An 8,170-nucleotide genomic window follows, 5' to 3' on the forward strand; every position below is an offset into this window, starting at 1 on the left:
TAAATAAATGGCTGTTAACTCACTAAATGAAAGTCTGCATTTTTAAAAGGTCTCTTGCAAATTCAAACAATTCTCAAATCAGTGGATTTCAAGCAGTGTAATAATGTGAAAAGGAGGATTATAGGCAGAATAGGCTGGGAGACCTTCCAAAGACCCCCTCCCCCAAATTATACTATTCTGTTTGGGGCTAAAGCTGGACTTTATACCTTACCACCCTACCCCCTATTCCCAACAACAGTCAGCACATATTCTCCTATACTTTCTGAGTACCGGTATCTGTTTACTGATAACCTCCCTGGCAAACTACAAGAAAAGGAGTCAGAATCTTCATATGTCAGTCGCGAAAGACTGACAAACTTCAATAAGGATGCTACAATTACGACAGAAAAAGGCCTAAGTTCTAGCTTCTATAAAATTACAAAGTTAAACTAGATGGCTGAAGGTCCCTACAGGGAATTCGGGCATATACACTCACTAAACATAAGAAATAGGCAAAGGGGTTGAGCTAGGATAAAATCACTTCGTAAACCTTAAAGTACTCAAATAAGTGTGGTCTACCTATTATATCATTAACCAAACACTCATCTTGAATACAGGTAAGATTGCATTTTAACCAATACTATTTAACCTTCAGTTTAGTTCAATGAGGTAAAGACAAAATGATAAACCACAGAGGTATACCTCATCCTACAGAATACTTGGATATTTCAATTAATCTGTGATCATACTTGCATAGAAATTCCCTTCAAAATACAGCTCTTGGGGCAGCTAGGTGGTGCAGTGGATAGAGCTCTGGCCTTGCAATCAGGAGGAGCCGAGTTCAAATTCTACCTCAGACACTTGATACTTACTAGCAATCAGGAGGAGCCGAGTTCAAATCCTACCTCAGACACTTGATACTTACTAGCTGGGCAAGCCACTTAACCCCAACTGCCTCACCAAAACAGCAAAAAAACCAAACAAATAAACAAAATACAGCTCTTAACTCGTTCATCAAATTTCATCCAAAGGACTCTGACCCATGATACCCTCTATATCCATCACTGAGATCCCACCCAATGAACTGGGAGCCTTCCTCTAGGTCTTTTGGCAATATATGCACACCAAACTATTATGTCGTTCTTCCTAGGTGACCAGCCAACCTTTTCTGGTTATGTATCTTCTTCAGGCAATTTTTATGCTACTTCTTGTGAGCAATTCTCCATTGGTAACATACTGCTGCCTACTTAGACATCATGTGTCTCCCAATTACCCTATAGGTGACCCACATTATGGTATTCAATGGTTCAAAAACCATGTAAAAATTGCTTCTTGATACAGCATCACCAAGAATATTGGTGCAGAAAAGATGGCTCTTTGTTTTAGAAAGAGCCTTATGGCCATTAAAAGTACTATACATTAAAAGCAATTCAATCCATTTTCTAGCTCCTATTCAATTCTCAGTCCACTTTACTGTTCATCTGCAGCATCTCTTCAAGAGCTCCGTATTGATGGACCAGCCCTATGGGTTACATGTCATAGTCTGGACAACAGGGATTCTCCATCCAATTGTTTTTTGTTTTTTCCTGTGAAGACATTTAAGCCAAACTCTTCTGAATGCTAATTTGCTATTGGGTACCTTGGTCAAGTTTGTTTCTCTTAAACAGAATTCTAGCACTTGGTTTTGGTGCCTTTTTGTATTTTCTCATTGTCCATTAAGAATTGGTAAGAGAGCATTATTTGGAGAACTGCACTGTGAATAACTGTTAACACTGTGCTGGTGTACATAGTTTTAAAAAGTTTATATATAAACCAATACTGGATAAATGGGGGTGGGGAGAGAAAGATTTTTAATTACCAAAACATTCTTTCCTTTACAAAAAGAATTCGTTTAGTTCATCTGTGAAGTATATAAATACAGATCATTACTACCTGAAAATCAGGTGGGGATGTGGAAGACTGAGATTTAGAGTGTAAAAAATTTGAAGTTGGGAGGGACCTGAGAGTATATGAAATCCAAGAGTTCTTTACCTGAGGTCCACGAACCCCTTGGAAGTCTATGGACAGTTTTCAGGGAGATCTATGAACTTGGATGGGAAAAAAGTACATTTATTTTCATTAACCTTTGGTTTCCTTTGTAATCCTATGTATTTTATTTTATGCACTTAAAAACATTATCTAGAGGAGTCCATGAGCTTCACTGGACTGTCAAAGGGGTCCATGACACAAAAAATGGTTAAGAACCCCTGGTCTAGACCTCATTTTATAGATAAGCAAACTGAAATTCAAAGAGGGAAAAGTATTTGCCTAAGGTCAAGAAGACGATGAACTCCTCTACCCTTATGATACTTTGGGTGAGAACTGTTCCTTTCCAAGACTTTCCCAAGGATTGCTGCTTTGTTATCTGTACTTAAGGAATAATAACTAGGGCTGGTTTCTAAATGTAAAGAACAAACGTTGCAGCATCTTCTGCCTGGAGACATATATGTTATAAGAACAATACAGATATAAACTTGGAAGACCCTTAAAATCACGGGTGCAGTTCTAGGTCCACTCTACCACTCACCAGCCATGGGGCCTTGAGCAAATCATCTCCCCTCTTGGCACCTCCATTTCCTCATTTATAAAGCAAGTTAAGTTGTACCAATGGTCTTGAACACACCCCTTCCAACTTTAATGGTTTGTGATTCTACAACTTTAAAAAATTAACCTGAATGTCCTTAACGGCAAGTATTTTATAACCTGCTAATTTCACTTTACATCATTTTTCCATAGCTTAGGGATATAGCTCACATGTGTAATTTGTCATAGCTCATTATGTGTAATTTCTAATTTGGTGTTTATAATGATTGTTTTTTGTGACGTTTTAAATTTTCACAATTATTGGCAATAAGTTTATAAAACAGTTGATGTTACTTTAGGTTACATACATCTAACCAGTTTTTTGTATTTGCTATTTCTTTGTTAATAAACTTTGATGTATTACTTACATCACTAATGTGAAAATATGTTTAATAGGAATGTATATGTATAGCCTATATCAGCTTGTGCACTGTCTTGGGGCGGGTAGTGGGGAGGAAGGGGGAGAAAAATTTTAAACTCAAAAGCATATAGAAGTGATTATTGATAAATCAAAATAAATTAATAAAGAAAATAAACTTTGATGTACTACGAATTCTCCCAAAATCAATGTATCAATCAAGCATTTATTAAGGCCAACTATGTTCTGGTTTTGTGATAGGCACAAAAATTAAACAGTCCCTCACCTCAAGATGTTTATGTTCTATTGAGGAAAACAACATGTACACATATGAGTAGATATGAAACAGGTACAAAGTCGATTACAATGTAAATTCAATGATACTACTTATCAGGAAAGATCTGACCCAGAACCTTCAAGTATTTTTTTTTTTAAATCTCCTTAGCCTCTCACACTTAGTCCATTATCAAGTGCTGACACTAATTTCTCTGTAACATTTTTCAGGTCAGCTTTATTTCCAAAGCCACAAACTAATCCATAACTTTCCTTGATCAAGTGAGTACTGAAATAATAGCATAACTAAACTCAAAATTCTGGTCTAAGTCCTATCCAATTGCAAATATGCCACTGCTTTACAGCTGACTTCCAGTCTTTCACACCTCCAATTTATCTTATACTTACAAAATCATTTTGCTCAAAACATCATTTTCATGATATCATTGCTTCTCAAAAGCTCCCAAATCTAATTAAAACTCTTAGTTCTTGGTTGCAAGCCTCTTTACCACCTGGCTTCCCTTTTCCTTATGCCCTCCAGTTTCTACTATAGTCTAGTACATACTCTACAATTACCACAAATAATTTGCCTGATCTCCCCTTGTGAGATTTTGGTCATTTGGTCATTTCTCCTTTATTTAAAATTCCCTCCCTGATTTTCATTCTGTCAAATCAAATCCCTCTTCTTCTGCAAAACACTGATCAAAAGTTTCCTTTCTATGAAACCATCACTCCATTTGGCTTATCACAATCACTTGGGCAACCCCAACACTTCTAGATAGTTGTACTTGATTATATGTACACAACCTAAGTAGTATTTCTCACTATAAAGCCATTCTTAAAGTCTTAGCCAGAATATTGTCATAAATGAGTCCATGAAGTAAAAGTCCATTACACCATTTAGCACAGAAATGAGCCATAATACAATTGGAGAAATAGAACTTAACTAAATCTGTAATTCTCTCTGATTCCAAATCTGCATTACAACTCTTTCAAATCAGAAAACTATAACTATTCAAATAACATTACATTTTACAAATTTTTGCCCCTGGTAACAGTTTTTTTATTTGTGGAAATAACTGCACAGAACGTCATATATGTATATATATGAAAATATATGTGTATGTACATAGATATATGATCCCCCTATAGAACAAGAAATAAAAAATAGATCTGTGTAAGAACTTTTTAAGATACTATGAATTTTAGACGCAGGTAGGTAAGACAGTGGATAAAGCACCAGCCCTGTAGTCAGGAGTATCTAAGTTCAAATCTGGCCTCAGACACTTGACATTTACTAGCTGTGTGACCCTGGGCAATCAATTAATCCAGATTGTCTTGCCAAAGAAGGAAAGAAAAAAAAAAGATACTATGAATTTTGACCTCATCTTATATCTTATCAATCTTGTTAAATTTATCACTGCTACAGGTTGAATGGGCAGCTAGCTAGTTGGCATAGTAGAGAGCACCAAGCCTTGAATCAGAAAGACCTGAGTTTAAATTTAGCGTCTGACACTTACTAGCTATGTGACCCTGAGCAAATCACTTAACCCTGTTTGCCTCCATTTCCTCATCTGTAAAATGAGGAAATGGCAAAACATTTCAGTATCTTTGTCAAGCAAACCCCAAAAGGGATCACAGAGGGTCAGACATGATTGAAAACTACCAAACAATAACAGCCTGAATATGATATAAACAGAAGTGAGTTGTAAACTATACATTATAAGCATTCAATTGGGCAGCTAGGTGGCCAGTGAACTGAGGGCTGGACTTAGAGTAAGGAAGACATAAATTCAGATCCTGCCACTTACTAGCTGTGAGACTCTGGGAAAATCATGTCACCTAACTCCTCTTCAGTACCCTCATCTGTAAAATGAGGGGGTTACATTCACTGCCCTGTGAGGTCCTTTGCAATGCTAAAGCTATGATCCTATTAAATACTTGTTAATTGATTACATTGGTTCAACCTATTAATCAACAAACATTTATTAAGCTCCTATTATGTGCTAGGGGCTATGTTAAGCCCTGGGGATACAAAGAAAAGCAAAAAATAGTCCCTGCCCTCGAGGAAGATAACATAATGGCGGGAGAGAAGGAAGGGAAAAGAACACATTTTTTAAAAAGCTGAAAAGGGGATAAGGAAGGAAAGGTATCCAGCACAAGGCCATGATGAAGACCAGCAGTGGGGAGGAAAATAAAGAGGTGGCTGCACTGAGCCCCTTCCTTAAATAAAAGATCTGAAATGAGCTCTTCAATGTCCACCTTCCACCTCCTCCAATCAGAAGTGGGGAAGGATCCCAGGGCCAGAGGATAGTAAGGAGATGTGAGTTTTGGAGTTGATATGTTCTTGCAAGAAGATGAGTTACTTCAGACAAAGATGAAGACCCAGCCTTATTTTAGGTTCCACCAATCACTGTTATACTAAATACGGTTATGGTTAAAAATAAAAGTCTCATAGTACCAGAGTTAATTTTTTTTTTGGTTAGGCAATGGGGTGAAGTGACTTGCCCGGCGTCACACAGCTACTAAATGTCATATGTCTGAGGCCAAACCCGAACTCAGGTTCTCCTGAATTCAGGGCCAGTGCTCTATCCACAGCGCCACCTAGCTGCCCCTAGAGTTAATTTTTAAAAAGATGTGTACTATCTTGTTTTTATATTCCCTTCATTTCCCAATACACCCTCTTTTCCCCCAAGCAGAATAATTCCTTATAACAAAGAATAAAAGAGAGAAAAAAACAGTTCAGCAAAATCAGTCAATGCAACAATCAAGTCCAACAGCACATGCAGTGTTCAACACACTAATACTCTACCTCTGTAAAGAAGGGAGGTGCATATCTCTTCTTCAGGGTCAAGCTTAGTCATTCTAATTCCACAGCACTCAGTTTCAACTGTCCTGTTGCTATTCTTTATTAATATTGCTGTAGTCATTGTGTCAATTATTTATTGGTTCTGCTTACTTCTTTCTGCACCAATTCAAGTCTTTTCATGCCTACCTGTATTCTTCATATTAATCATTTCTTATATCATAGTAATATTCCATTACATTCATGTACCACAATTTATTTAGCTATTCCCCAGTCAATGAGCATCATACTTTGTTTCCAGTTTTTTTCTACTATACAAAATTCTGTTATGAATATTTCTGTATATATATAGGATCTTTCTTTTTTTACTTTCTTAGGATATATGCTTAACAGTGGGACCAATGGGTCAAAAAGTCTAGACATCCTTAGTCACTTTCTTAACATAATTCCAGGTTGCTTTCCAAAACAGATGGACCAATTCACAGTTCTCCCCAAAGGACATCAATATGCCTCTTTTTATAACTCTTTCAACATTGACAATTCCCATCTTCTATCATCTTTCCCATTTTGTTGACCATGAAGTGAAACCTCAGAGTTGTTCTAATTTGCATTCCTCTTCTTAATAGGAATTAGGAGCAAACTTCTTCTTTTTTTTTTTTTTTTGCTTAGGCAGTTGGGGTTAAGTGACTTGCCCAGGGTCACACAGCTTAAGTAAGTGTCAAGTGTTTGGTCTGAGGCCGGACTGGAACTCAGGTCCTCCTCACTTCAGGGCCCATGTTCTATCCACTGCACCACCTAGCTGCCCCAGGAGCAAACTTTTATACGGCTGTTAACAGCCCACTATTCTTTCTTTTGAGAACTATTTGTTCATATCCTTAGACCATATATACATTATGCAATGGTTTGGGGTGTTTGATATTTATGTAAAAATAATACAGATGGCACCAGAGAAGAAAGTGAGGTTGGTGACCTTGGACAAGCCCTCCCTCACTTAAATCCAATTCACTTGCAAGTCAGGGTAAACCTTCCTGATGTCACAGTACTCTTCGAAAATGGACAGATAATAACAGCTAACATGGATATCATATATATGTGTGTGTGTATGCATATAGTGTTATATATATCATATATATGTATGTATATAGTGTGATAGCCAGATATATGCATAATTATCTTGGTATTAGCTCCTTATGAGAAATATTTGATAAAAAAGTTTTTTCCCCCAACTGACCAAATACTTCTCATCCTAGTTGTACTGATTTTGCTAGTGCAAAGATTTTTAATTTCGACCATAAATAATTTTAATTCATACACACACACACACACACCTGCAAGCGTACACAGGCACACAACCACACACTGGTGTGATGCAGCTAGTTGGCAGAGTGGACAGAGTACCAGACCTAGAGTCAGGAAGACTTCTCTTCCTAAATTCAAATCTGGCCTCAGATACTTTACTAGCTGTGTGAGCCTGGGCAAGTAACTTAACTCTCTTTGCCTCAGTTTCCTCATCTGTAAAATGTGCTGGAGAAGAAAGCGGTAAACCACTCCAGATCTTTGCCAAGAAAACTCCAAAAAGGGTCACAAAGAGTTGTACACAACTGAAATTACTGAACAAAACATACCTGTGTGTATATGTACATGTGTGTACATGTATACACGTGTATGTACATGTGTGTGAATATACGTATATATACACATACACATATATTTTGCTAAAAGTTACAAAATGAAGTGAAAGGAATATTTCTTTAAAGTTATTGAATTTGAATTAAGTACCAGTAACTTAATGCTTATTTATTTTGAAAATTGGCAGAACCAAATTCTATTGCAATTAATTGTAGTTTTGAATTCTTAGTTTCAACAAAAAGCCTAAAATCCCCAAAATGCATATAATAAAATGGTCAATAAATGACAAATGTTAACAAGGCCTTAGAAGGCTGGGCTCAGTGCACCCTTGGAATATTCTCTTTGTGTTATCTCAACTGTGCATCTCCTCCTAAACAGCATGGCTCCACAGGGGGCCTCATTATTAGAAGGCACTTGTAAGAGATGTCTACCTTGATACTCCCCTCTCTGACAATGTCATGTTTCCCAGACCCATTTAAGATGCTTTTTACCTCAACCTTTCC

Source organism: Vombatus ursinus, unplaced genomic scaffold (assembly GCF_900497805.2).
Source record: "Vombatus ursinus unplaced genomic scaffold, bare-nosed wombat genome assembly UNPS02001419.1, whole genome shotgun sequence".
Taxonomy (NCBI): Eukaryota; Metazoa; Chordata; class Mammalia; order Diprotodontia; family Vombatidae; genus Vombatus; species Vombatus ursinus.